The sequence below is a fragment of the Neomonachus schauinslandi genome, chromosome 2 (genome assembly GCF_002201575.2).
Source record: "Neomonachus schauinslandi chromosome 2, ASM220157v2, whole genome shotgun sequence".
Lineage (NCBI taxonomy): Eukaryota > Metazoa > Chordata > Mammalia > Carnivora > Phocidae > Neomonachus > Neomonachus schauinslandi.
In genome coordinates, this window is record NC_058404.1 from 109,994,162 (window position 1) to 110,008,215 (window position 14,054).

The 14,054-nt window shown below is 35.5% G+C and overlaps 1 protein-coding gene across 10 annotated transcripts in view; it reads left to right on the top strand.

Annotated features, from left to right (window-relative positions):
- The window catches only part of CAMK2D (calcium/calmodulin dependent protein kinase II delta), a 321,958-nt gene that overhangs the window by 145,253 nt on the left and 162,651 nt on the right, over positions 1–14,054 (top strand). The window lies entirely within an intron of this gene.

Genomic DNA, 14,054 nt, shown 5'->3' on the forward strand with positions numbered 1-14,054 from the left:
TTTTAAAATCACTTTACAAAAATATTATATCAAGCATGTTACAAGGCTATTGAAAAGATTCAGGTTTGTTTTTGTTTTGTATCACTTTCAAGCCATGTTTCCATAATACACTTTGGGTCTGAATGGAAATTTGATATAATTTCTGATTTTCTTTACCTGATTATGTATCAACAAAAACCTTAGAATGTGTTATTTCCAAAATGATTAAAGTAATTCAAGGTTGATTATGTTTCATATTTTTATTTCAATGGGTAATTTTTACTTTGCTTTTTCTTTAAATTTTCCTGAAGTGAAGCTCAAAGGACTATAGGAAATAAAGGAAGAGGAGTCCCTGTTGAGTCATGGACCAAGGGCTGCTGATCCTAGAGCTTAAGGAGTAGATAGGATTTCCATAGTAGAGACTGGAGTAGGTAACCTTCTAGGAAAGGAAACTCTTGGGTCTCAAAAGTCAAAAAGGGAAGCCCCTTAGGGAATAGTAAGATGCCCTGATTGTCTGGAGTATAAAGGACAAACAACAGAACATCAATTAATACTTCTAGGCCAAAGAAGGCCTTGAAATCCTGGTTCCTGTGTTGTTACGTATATATTTAATAACCAATGAGAAGCTCACTGAGGACAAGTGATAGCAATGGGGCTAAAGAACAAAAGCCTGAAAACAATCCAAATGTCCTTCCAGAGGGGACTGGTTAAGTAGACTGTGGTGTTATCATATAATGTGATACTATACACCAATTAAAGTATTACATATTATCTAAAATACCAAAAAATTTACTTCTTAACTAATTAATAAAAGAACTAACAGAATGTCAAAGCCAGTTTAAAGACCTGTAAGAGTAACAGAAATATTTATAGTCACAGAAAGAATTCTGGAATGTGATTGCTATAGTACTAAACAGATTATTGCCCTATAGGCAATAAAACTATAACCTTTGAGAATCCATTTATTTCTCTGTAACAAAGCACTCATTTGCATTGTTATCAGACAGGAATCATTTGCACTGTGATCTGTTTTGTACAAGTGAAATAACTGTAATCCACAGGTTGGCAAACTTTTTCTATACGGTAGTAAATATTTTAGGTTTGTGGGCCATATAAGGTCTCTGTCCTGTATCATACGTTTTTTTGTGTGTGTCTTTGCAGTCCCTTAAAAATGTAAACAGCAACAACAAAAAATTAGCTCACTGGCTGTGCAAAAATAGAGTGCTGCCCTAATTTGGCCTGTGGAACATAGTTTATACATTCCTGATTAAGATCTAATCAATAGTAAATAATAAAACAGAACAAAGATACTATCTTAGAGAATTGGGTAATCCTTGGGTGAGTCAGACGGTGTTCCATTATGATGTTCAAGAGACATATATTCATCCTTTTTCCCATTTGCAGTTTTGAGGTATATAGGCATTGTTTTAATTGAGGTGTCTGATGCTATGAAAGTGTTTTCTGGGGACGTATAAATCCAGTCACCCAAGGAGATCAGCTAAGCAGGAAAGACAGTCTAGTCGAAGGATCACACGATCAAAGGTATCATTGCAGGCATGTCCAGTGCTATGAAGGAGAGATGGGTGATGCTATGAGAGTTTGTTTGGGAGGCCAAAGGGGACTTTGCTGATGAAGTGATACATAAAATAAATTCTGAAGCATAGCTACAGGTTAAGTTGGAGGGGAGGAAAGAGAAGGCCAAGCCAAAGAATTTACAATGAAGATGTGGCTTGCTACATGAGGGAGCAGAGTACCTGAGTCTGAAAGAGGACCTCTGTTGCTGGAGGGAACTGGAGGGCAAGTGTGAGGGAAGTTGAAGAGGTAGAGCCTAGTGGGTGGGATGACCACTCTGACCTCTTTTCCAAGGGATGTCCTGATTTACTGGTGTAAAAATTAATCACCCTCTTTTAGTCTCAAAATGGCCCTGTTTGGATGATAAATTATGTGATAAATCAGTAGGAAGACATTAAAGAATTTTAAGGCTGGCAAGTGTGATATAATCAGATTCACATTTTGAAGTGATGGCTGCCTTGTGGATAATGGATTTGGGTAGGCCACAGGGGATGCTAAGTTCCTTTTTACTAAGAAATTTACCTTTCAGATTAAACAACTTGTTCAATTTTCTCAGTAGCAAGTCAATCCAGGAAAAAAAAAATCAGGGAAATACGTTGTTTGGTGAAATCAGTTGGTCCGTAGATACAGACTGTTGATTTTTTAGCCACTAGTAGATGAAGACATTTCATAGTACATTTAGTTATCACTGATGCTTTGTTTAGATTTGTTTGCCACCTCATCATGTTGTGTTCCTGTGTTCCTGTGTTTAAAATAAAACTATTGGGATATGCTTTGTAAAGCTGTGAGCCTGATCATCTAGACTGCAAAATCACAAAATTAGCAAGGGGATTTTGTCCCCAAAACTGAAAACTGTGTGAGGACTGGTATCACCACTGATTTGTTCATAGTTGTAGCCCCAGCATGTGGCACCCAAGTAAACTGGCTGAGTGACTGAAAGAATGAACTCCCCACCTCTAACAAGAACTAAATCTTAGGTACAACATTCATAAATCTCCTTAAGACATTTATGCCATAAGCTTACATCTGAATGGAGACTGTGGTCAAGATTATAAAAATAAAAATATTTACCAAATAAATCTGAAACATATTTCCTGTTAATGTTTTTCTTTTTGGTATTAAAGCAGTTTGACATAAATTTTGCTTAGAAATGAAGATGGCAAAACCAATTTCCATCAAAAGAAGAATTAATGTCATGTAGTTTTTATTGAGAACAATTTAAGATGTATTTTCTTGGGGCGCCTGGGTGGCTGAGTCATTAAGCGTCTGCCTTGGGCTCAGGTCATGATCCCAGGGTCCTGGGATCAAGCCCTGCATCAGACTCCCTGCTCCGCGGGAAGCCTGCTTCTCCCTCCCCCACTCCCCCTGCTTGTGTTCCCTCTCTCACTGTCTCTCTCTGTCAAATAAATAAATAAAATCTTAAAAAAAAAAAAAAAAGTAAAATGTATCTTCTTTTTTCTAGTATTCCTATCTGGAAAATAACCAAGAATAAAAAAAATTTAAAACTGAGTATGAATATATTAAAATCGTTGTGATTTAAATGAATAAAAATCAGATTATTCTGTAAGTTAGATGCAATAAATACAGGAAATATGCATAAGCATTTAAAGTCACAGTAACACTTTAATAAGATTAGAACCACCCCCAGGAGTATGATAGTAATAAAATGACAGAAACTCATTTTCCTTAAATGTGATCTTTAAAAATTAATATATTTATTTAAAAATATGTCTATTCTAAAAAAGGAAAAATAAATATGAAAATTTATCAAAGAGAATCTTCAATTTGTTTAACTATTGGGTTAATATCTAGACTATGAGAATATTGCCAAATTTTAATACCTTTTATTAGTTTTCTTTTTCCCTTTAATTATACGATAATAAATCCGATGACATAATATTTACAAAATGCCCTCTGTTCTCCCAGTGTTCTCTGAATGCTTATTTCTTCTTGTGCGAACTGCAATCTGGCTTTCTCTTGAGTTGGCTATTTTCTTTCCTTTACATACTGCTGAACCTGGGGGTGGAGAGGTGTTTTCTTGCTCTTAACTGCTTTTATAAAACCACTGTTAACACATCCTCCCTCAATAATCCCCCACCCCCATCCTTCCACCACCCTATCTTTGAAACATTTTCTCAGATTATAACATCCTACGCTTTCTAGTGCAACAGTTTTCTGCCATTCTCTTGGTACCCCCTCATTCGTTGTGTTCTATAGGAACTACCTTCTCTTTTCCCACTTAACAACCTTCAGTCTTGGTGGCTTTAATTAGCCACATAGATTATGGGTGCCACACCCAGGCCTCTCACAACCAATCCTCTCCCTTTCAACGATCTTTTCTTCTACTCTAGGGGTCAGCGAACTTTATAAAGGCCGAATAGTAAATATTTTCAGTTTCTTGGCTATATAGTTTTCGTTGCAACGGTTTAACACTGTAGTTCTAGCTTGAAGGCAGCCATCGATTATAATATATAAACAAATGGATGAGGCTGTACTCCAATAAACCTTTATTTACAAAGAAAGGCGAAAAGCTGAGACACGACTTGAAGATGAGGTAGCGAGCCTATCTGGGGGAAAAGAGTTCTAGGCAGAGGAAACAGCAAGTGCAAAAGTGCAAAGTCTGAGGCAGGAATTTGCCGGGGGTTCTCCAGAAGCAGCAAGGAGCCCAGTGTGGTTGGAGCACAGTAAGCCAGAGGAAGAGTGGTGGTGGGAGAGGCCAGGGAGATGATGGGGGGAGGGTGGACTTTGAGGGATCTTAAAGGCCACAGATGGGATTTTGGCTTTTACGCAGAGGCAGTTGGAGAGCCATTGGAGGGTTCTTTTTTTTTTTAAAGATTTTATTTATTTATCTGACAGAGAGAGACAGTGAGAGAGAGCACACAAGCAGGAGGGGTGGGAGAGGGAGAAGCAGGCTCCCCGCAGAGCAGGGAGCCCGATATGGGGCTCGATCCCAAAACACTGGGATCATGACCTGAGCCGAAGGCAGACGCTTAACCACTGAGCCACCCAGGCACCCCCCATTCGAGGATTCTGAACAATAATCAGATGTAAGTTTTAACAGGATTGTTCAGGCTGCTGTGGTAAAGACAGTGAGGGGACAGAGTAGAAATATATATTTTTTCCCCAATATATATTTTGAGGGATTTGCTTTCAGATGAGCAACTGGAAAGATATGGAAGACACTGGGTAAAGCAGGTTTTAGAGGGAAGATCATAGGTTCTTTGGGCTTGTTTTGAGATATCTTTGAGGCAGGCAAATGCCGCCAGTATTTGAGATGTCTGACATTTGTTATAACTTCCCTGATGTCTTGATAAGAAAAATTAGTCTTTGGGGCACCTGGGTGGCTCAGTCGGTTAAGCGTCTGCCTTCGGCTCAGATCATGATCTCAGGGTCTTGGGATGGAGCCCCACATCGGGCTCCCTGCTCAGCAGGAAGCCTACTTCTCCCTCTCCCACTCCCCCTGCTTGTGTTCCCTCTCTTGCTGGGTCTCTCTCTGTCAAATAAATCAATAAAATCTTGAAAAAAAGAAAAACTAGCCTTTACTTAAATAAAAATCACTGATCCAGGTGAGCTAACTGTTCCATTGAATGCTTATCCAAAAATATATTTCCAGGTACCTGATGCTGATTGCTGCTGACTGGTGTAACAGTGCCTATAGCTGTATTTATTAATGTCCTCTTATTATTGCCATGGTATTGAATTTGTGACTAAATTCGTAACATAACTTTTATGTTTTTCTTCAGTTGTGAGCCTAAGATCACAGTTCCTTTTCATGTGTTTCATGTTTGTGTATATTATACAAAGGAAATAAACTTATCTTTTTAAGTAATTTCAGCATTAAAATAGTTAATTGAAAACCATTATGAGAATATAATATGGACACTAGTTTACAGTACATTTCTTATCATTTTAGTAGAATTTTAAACTCAGGTGTTTTCTGCTTATAGGATGAATCAAACTTGGAAAAATACTTTATACAAGAAATGATTTTTCAGAAAGGGATTTAAAAGATGAGACCATTTGGGCATGTGTGTCTTTAGGAAAAATTTAGTTGGAAGTGTTAATATAAAATGGTAGTAAGCTGCAAAGAGAGGATGATATAATAAGTTTTTCCATTCACTCTATTCTCCAAGGACTATTGTCAGAAAAGCAGTTCATCTGCTCAGTAAATTTTTGAAAAAGGCTTATTTTTAATTTGGCAAGATAAATGTTTTAAGCTTTCCCTTTAGTTGTTCATTAAATCAAAAATAAAATGAAGTGGCTTTTTTTTTTTTTAAAGATTTTATTATTTGATAGAGAGAGAGAGTGAGAGAAGGAACACAAGCAGGGGGCATGGGAGAGGTAGAATCAGCTTCCCGCTGCACTGGGAGCCTGATGCGGGGCTCGATCCCAGGACCCTGGGATCATGACCTGAGCCAGAGGCAGACTCTTAAGGACTGAGCCACCCAGGCACCCCAAATGAAGTGTGTTTTAAACTTAAATTTGTTTGAATGTTAGAGGAAAAAGTCTTATTTAGGGGATTGTATTCAACCTTGTATTGGTAATAACTGTATTGTTTATTTTCTGTACTGTTTATTAGCCATAATCATTCAGAAATATAGAAATGTAAAAAAGTTGGAAAGGACCTTAAGGATCCTCTTAAAGGATTACGTAATCCAGTGCTTATTAAGCATTTTTCCTGTGATCTACAGTTAAAAAAATAATAAAAGTTTTATAGCATGACCCAGCACACAATATATTTGTATAAAAGTCAAGCAAAAGTTTCACAAAGCTATGGTTACCTTAGATGGGAAATGCACTTCAATATATTTTATTTTTGTTTTAAATGCTGCCTTGATCTTCACTTTGAAAAAAAAAGGCCCCTATCTTGTTTGTCCTGTGGCATGATGCAGTCTCCTTCCTGTGTGATATCCTTAGTTTATCATAAATCACAAAGTCTTGTTTAATCTTAAAAAGTAGCTAAGTACTGTACTGCTTTAAGACATTTAATGTGTTTGTGTCTTGCTGTTAAATATGGACCCAACTGAGCAGCCTGGTGTGAAATTACCAATAGGGCTTCTCTTTTTGACCCAGACTGTGGTATGCTGAGTGGTTGAACCTGCGTTGGATTCCACAATCAGAAAGATAATAATCCTGTTCAGGTACTTAGAGCTGAGGAATTACTAATGGCCATTTTTGTCCTCTTAACCAGTCTTACACATTTAATACATAGGAGATAGGTGTGTACATTTTGAATAAATTTAACAAAAAGATGGTATTAGTCCAATGCTCTGTTAGGCCCTTATAATTACAGTACAATATGAAAGTGCACCATCTTAAGCTTTCTATAATATGCAAGTCATATGATAACAGTTTCTCTTCCTTTTTAAATATTCCTAAAACTTAAGAATATCCATGAGTGATCACTGATTAGCTTTATATAAGTATGAGAAGGTGGAATAACTACAAGTTGAGGCAAGGAAAAAGAAAATGAAGAAAGCTTGAACCACTTACTGAAATACATAAATAATACTGATGCAGAATTGAAGAATGAAAGTTTTTCTTAAATGAAGGAAACTTGAAATAAATACTAACTTTTACAAGAAATGAAATCATTTTTTCAAAAAACAAATTTTAATAAGTAAAATGGATTCATGCATTAAAATATGCAACAAGATAATCTCAAAATTATTTTTTTAAGGAAATAAAGAATATTTCTAGATATTACTAGGCTTAGTAATAAACCTCTAATTTCTCCTCACATATACAATTTTATGAGCAGGAAAGTGTATTAAATGAATTATCCATTGGCTTTTTTATTGACCATCTCTGAAATTCTATATTTAGCTCTTAGTGACTTTTTTCTTTCAAGCAAAAGAATTGCTTGCTCTCTCATGTTATTCATGGTGTTACGTGATTGCTGTAGCAGGTAGCCATATAATTAGCAACCACTGGTTGTGTTTTCTCACTTTCTGTCATCTTCCCAGGTTGAAATTTTTCTGAGTAATAGATATTTTGACAAGTCAGAAGCTCCTTTGAATAATCTGAGCTTATGACTAATTCTGTCCTATTAGAAGACATCATGATTTGTTCTAGTCAGCCCTGAATGTTACTAACCTGATTTTATAGATATTGAAGCTAATCTAAACTTTCTTTTTTTTAATCTGGAACCAGGAAATGGGGTGAGAATTTGGGAATAAGGATGGAGATTATTGTCAGCGTAATTGATATGCTTTGACTTTCAGCACTGATGTTAGGATCTGATGACTTTTGTGTACTTTTAAAATAGTGTCTTAAAATTAATGTGGATGATATTCCCTGCTGAGTTTTCATGTAATAATTATATTTGCTTTTTAAAAATAAGTTATTAATTACTTTTTCTTAAGTATAAGCACTGAATTGCTTTTAAATATAGTTTAATTTTTAAAACATTTTCTTGTCATGACAGAAAAATATTTGAAATTTTATTAAAACAATTTTTGTAGTTCTGATGTTATTTTAATATTTGAATACCAAATAATGGTTTATTTGGCATTTATTCATGGGGCATATTGGTAAGTTTTTGTCAAAAATACATACCCTTCATGCAATTTTAGGAATTTGAGTTCAGATATTTAAGATTAGGACAGATCATGGTTTTTGTGCTGGTTGAGTTTATTTATTTGCCTTAGCCAGCAAAGTCAAATTTCCACATTTTATGCCTAAATTTTAAAAGTATCATATTAAGACAAACAGAATCAAACTATAAATGCTACAAGACTATTGACTTTGACAATAAAAACAACAAAGAAATACTTATATATCTATATCTGCCTATGTTTTTACTCAAAATAAAATGAACAGTGTGCATGAATCCATATTTCAAAGAAGTAGAGTGCATATATTTTTCAACTACACGAACCTAAATATATTTTAAATGGTATTGTTTTATTCACTATTACTTGTGTTATAAAAAGTAGAAATTTAGAAAAACATGCACATGCAGATTTGCCTTCGGTTTTTTAGAAATGTTAGTTTGATTTTGAATTTGGTTTTAAGTGTTTGTATGTCTGTTTGAAAACTTTTCTCTCTAGAAATGATCAGCTTTATCACAAAAGAGCCAGTTTTAATGGTTGAGCTGAAATTTCTCTCTAGAGTAGTGCCATTTGAGTGTTATAATGTTTGAGACATGTGTGTATGTGTATTTTTTTTTTAATTTAACAAATGAACTCATTGTTGGCATCCCCCTTTTGAGAAGGCTATGGCACATTGCATGGCCATACTTGGCAAGTGCTTACTCTAGCTCTGAAATATAATTAACTGCTGATGGGAATATAAAAAGCATCTGACTTACAAGCTGCCATTTTTCCATCCCAGTATGTGAACCAAATCCAACTACCTGAATCCTTGTAGCATAATAAAGCTAAAAATGCAAAATCTACCTCATTTATAACCAGGACTGTTGCTCAGAGATGACAAATAGTGATTATGGGAATGCAGTATAATCTTTTCTGTATGAATTATTTTATTAGTAGTATGATAACATTGGCAGCATTGCCCTGCCATGTTTAGTTTTAGAGGTTTCTAATTCATATTTTGAGGTACAACTCATTCTCTTTCTGCTAAAAAATTGCTAATGATAAGGAAAGAATTCTCTGAGGACAATGGGTCAATTACAAATTTCAGATTGTCTTTCTTGTTTATTTATTTATCTATAATATCTATAACATAGATATCTATAATATCTATTATTTATCTATTGTTGGTTAACAACTCCCACTCCAAATTTCGTGGCTTAAAACAACATCAATTTACTATTTCTTATTACTCTGTGGCCTGACTGGATTCAGTTGGATAGTTGTTCTACTCCACATGATGTAACTGAGGTGATAATTGCAGTTCCCTTCAGCAGTGAGCTCTGCTAGTGGTGGAATGTCAACATGGCCTCTCATCCTTCAGGGTTTCTCTCCATGTGGCCTCTTGTTTAAGTCTATCCCAAACTTTTCTTTAGCATGTGGTTTCCAAGAGGACAACTCCAATGTACAAGAGTTTATAAAGGCTCTGTTTGCATCACACATCTAATCACTCAAAGCAAGTCACATGGCCAAACCCAGAGTCCGTGTGGGAGAGGACTACACAAGGACATGAATATTGATAGACATTGGTAGACATGGTCTATTGGAACCACCAGTGTAATAGGCTGCCACATCTCCATAATAAATTCTAGTAGAGAACAGCAGGTAGTGAGTATAGTTGAATGGAAGAGTAAGAAGCAGTATAATTTGGACCAAATGATATGTTGTATAAATAATTTCACAAAATTATACTTACCACCCTTGATTGTATTTGAGGGATGCTGTTAGGAAATGAAGAGGGAGGGAAGTATGCTGAAATTGAAACAAGTGACTTTGTATGCTATTAGTCTTTTTTGAAAGATAATAAATCACCATAAAAGAATATGTTCACTTTCTTTTGACAGAAATGTTCTTAATATATGTCATTAAAATAGATAAGATGTACCTAATAGGCAATTTTAACGTGCTTCTATTTAGAGTTTAATTCTCCTAGTCTTTCCCTTTTCTTCCTTGCATACCCATTTCTACTTCCTGACACCCCCCCACACACATACCTCTGTCTCTTCCCATGTTATCGTAGTATCCATGTCATAGAAATGTTAATTTTGGAAACAGAAATAGTTAAATTTATGCTGTTTTGCACATTGTGCGAGTTTTCCAGGTTCTTTAATTAGGATTTTTGGTACATTAAATGTCCTATCAGGTAAAATAGCTGAGTCACTGGATATTCTAATGTTCCTAATTTGAAGAGAATTAACAATTTTCCAGGGATTTAGGGACTACATAGAAAGACAAATGTGGCTGGTGTTGGCTCTGTATCTTAGATATCATCTAGCTGTCTCTATATCCCCCAAACTACAGCATCACATTTTAAAATTCCTAAACTGAAAATACTTTTCTCTTTTTGTGTAATTTTTTTTTCTTAGCACTGCTTTTCTTTTTCTAGTCACTATAACTATTTCTTCCTCTTTAATTCTTTTTTAAATATTATTTTATCCTGACAAACCAATTCATACTCTACAATGTCTTGGGGAGAGGGGAGGGGAGTAGTTTGTTGACAGCTGTACTTTAGAGAGTCCATATAGTATTCTGAGTAAGAACCAGCTTTGGAATCCTCCAGCTCTGGATTATGGTCGTAGCCTGGCCAATTACTAGCTGTTAAGCCTTGGAAGTTTCTTTCACCTCTCCAAGCCTGTGCATATTCATTTGTAAAAAGTGATGGGAAAAGGTCTTATATATTAACTAAAATAACTCTTGCAAAAATTATTTGCATTGTGTTGACACAGTAAGCACTGTAGTTATTATATCTTTTAACTCCTTAAAGGATGTTTTAAAATAAATAGGACACTTCTTTCACATTTAAATAAAATCAGTTTTCTCAGATAACTACAAGGTCCTGTTTAGTCCTATTTGGCCCCTTTGTGCAACTAGTACTTAACTAGAAACTGCAGTGAAATCATACAGGAATGTAGGACAGGAGGAGAAAGCAGTGATCCCATGATAATTTGAATGCAAATGACCAAATGGATAAGATGAGGGAGAGAAAGGAAAAGGATTAGGTCGTGGATCAACTGAATTTTGGAAACATTTTTTAGCCTCAGGAACACTTTTCTCCCCTTATAAGTCTTATGCTTAATGCCCTAGAATTTTTAATTTTATTCTGGATAAGAACTGTTACACGGTTACCATTTATGAAAACTCATTCATTCATAAACTTGATTTTACCTTTGAGCAAACTTCAGAAAAGAGTGACTACCGGGATGTTCTGAAATGCTTTTCTCATTATCTTCTTTAACGTTTCTTTCTGAAAGCATCTTAGTGATGACTGTGATTAAGTTAATTGTGTGCACCCATATGTACAGCTTATGGCAATAACAAAGAGCAGTCATAGCAGAAACATAATGCAATATGTTTCAACATGGAGCAGCCACAGTCCTCTCAAGGCTGGCCATGTCTGCAGTCTTGGGCTAACATCTGTGGTGAACAGAATATCCTGTGTTTCCGTCAGCATGGAAATGAATTGACAGTTATTTATAATAGAGAAAAACTAATGTAAGTTTTTGTGAAAGTAAACACAGTTTCAACCCATGGCAAACTGTTAAAAAAGAGGGAAAGGATGGAAGATGGATAATTTTGACTGACTGAAATGGCTTGAAGATAAAAAGATATCTGTGGTGTGTAAGACAGTGTCTTCAGGCTGTATAAATGTATCATCAACTCTGAGAATGATAAAGAGTTCAAAGTTTCAAAAGGAAACCAACCCATCCTTAGAGTAATTGTAAACAGTGGAACATCCATGCAAAGATGAAATTATATAGTTTTGTTAATAAATGAAAAATTGTGATGATTTCATCAGTTCTCTTTCCTGGTTCTTTAAGAATGGATGGAAGTAGGGAGGTCATAAGAAAAGAAGGAATAAAGGAAGGAAGTAAATGTGTATGTATTTATCCCAAGTAAAGATGATGCTAGTTTTTTCTGCTGTATCAATAACCTCACTCATTCATAATTAATTTCACCTGGTCAAATGGCTGGTTAGAAATAGTGGAGGTTGGGGCGCCTGGGTGGCTCAGTTGTTAAGTGTGTGCCTTTGGCTTGGGTCATGACCCCGGGGTCCTGGGATCAAGCCATGCATCGAGCCCCACATCGAGCTCCCTGCTCAGCGGGAAGCCTGCTTCTCCCTCTCCCACTTCCCGCTGCTTGTGTTCCTTCTCTCGCTGTGTCTCTCTCTCTGTCAAATAAATAAATAAAATCTTTAAAAAAAAATTGTGGAGGTTTTTGGAATTGTGTGATGCAAAAGTAATGACCTTGGGCCAAATGGTTTGTCCTTAAGCAATTATTATGTGCTTGCTGGCTAAATACTTTTATGAAACTAGTTTTCACCAAAAACAATATATATTTGGCTTGATCTGAGCAACACTTAACTTTTTCAAAAAATAATTTACGTCCAAATGATAATGATGTGCAAGTGTTAATAAGAAATATATATATATTCATACTAAGAAGATTTTATTCCAAATAGAACCAGAAAGTAATATTTCTCCACTTGTAACTGAAATTTCCACTTTTGTTTAGCTCCACAGCCCTTTTATCTGAAAACCTAAGATCTGCATCTCCACTTGAAGTTTTTATTTTGAGACAGTGGAAGAAAGAATCATTTCCTCCTGCTCACATTGTGATTTTACTTCTCATTTTAACTTTGATGGGATGCAAATCCATCTTATTTTCATCAAATAACTGTCTGACTTAAGTAGACCTACCATTCATTGAGCTTATTTAAACACAGGTTGTATTACAGCTGCTCAGTGAGGTAGGTATCTTTGAGACTGTGTCATTCAAGAAAGCCACTGAATTATCTGTCATGACCTGACTTTCCTTACTATGCTGAATGACTATGAACAGAATACATCATTGAGTCTAACTTTTGATTTTCTTCGGCAGCATAAGTTTAGACAAAGGTAATGGGCATCTTTGATATTGGTAAACTGAAGAATACCCTTCACACAATTAAAGTTATGCGAGAATTGTTTGATATTAGTAGTTTTATTTTAGACATATATAGGTATACTGAGCTTTGGTGAAAAAAACTTGGGAGAATGCTTAGCACATAGTATAGTAAGTGCTCAAAGCAATTTTATGAAAGACCATCTATCATTTGTCAGGTCTCTGTGAAGGATTCAAAAACCTGTGAAATACGATAACTGGATGGTAGTAATGATGAGAAAGAAATTCCATATAATGGAACAAAAGTCTTTAGTTCTCTACCTTGGAAAGGTCTAAAGAGAGATTTAGAAAGATTTTAATAGTGGCCCAAGAATGGTGTCTGAAGAGGATGGAACTAGATTGTAAAGAATGGACATTATATTAAGTCTATGACCTTGAGAATTTCATGGATACTGCAGACTCCCTCTGTAGATCATTGTAGTTTGTGTGACAATCTAAATGTTCTTTGGAATCCACATTTTCTATGTGGTGGTCATCATTGCATGGGGAACATACTAAGGACCGGTGGTAGTAGAAATCATTATCCTTTTGTGGTAACTTTTCAAAAGCAGTTGTGTCCTACATGTTTGTTGCTTTTTCTGCCCTCTGTTGCTCCCAGTGAAGGCCAAGCCACCCCAGGTGATTTGGATAAATAGGAAGAGTTTACCATCCGTGGGGATGCATTGGGGAAGGCAGGGAACTTATGCAAAAATAAATCACAGAAAAAGCAGTATGTAAGTTATACATGTGTAGTTTACTCTCGAATTATAGTAGATAATGAATGTTGTCCATTCAGAAGAGCAAAATATTTGTTTTGGCTACCTATCAGTGAAAGTCTAGCTCATTGGAAAAATTAAAGTAGTATTAATTTGAGGAACTAGTATATTATTTTATTAGAGGTTCTACCTGTATAATTTTGGCTGACTTGGTAAATGGATTTTGGTGACTTGAGTTTAGAAGTAGCATAATAAAACTCTGTTGACAGGTTGG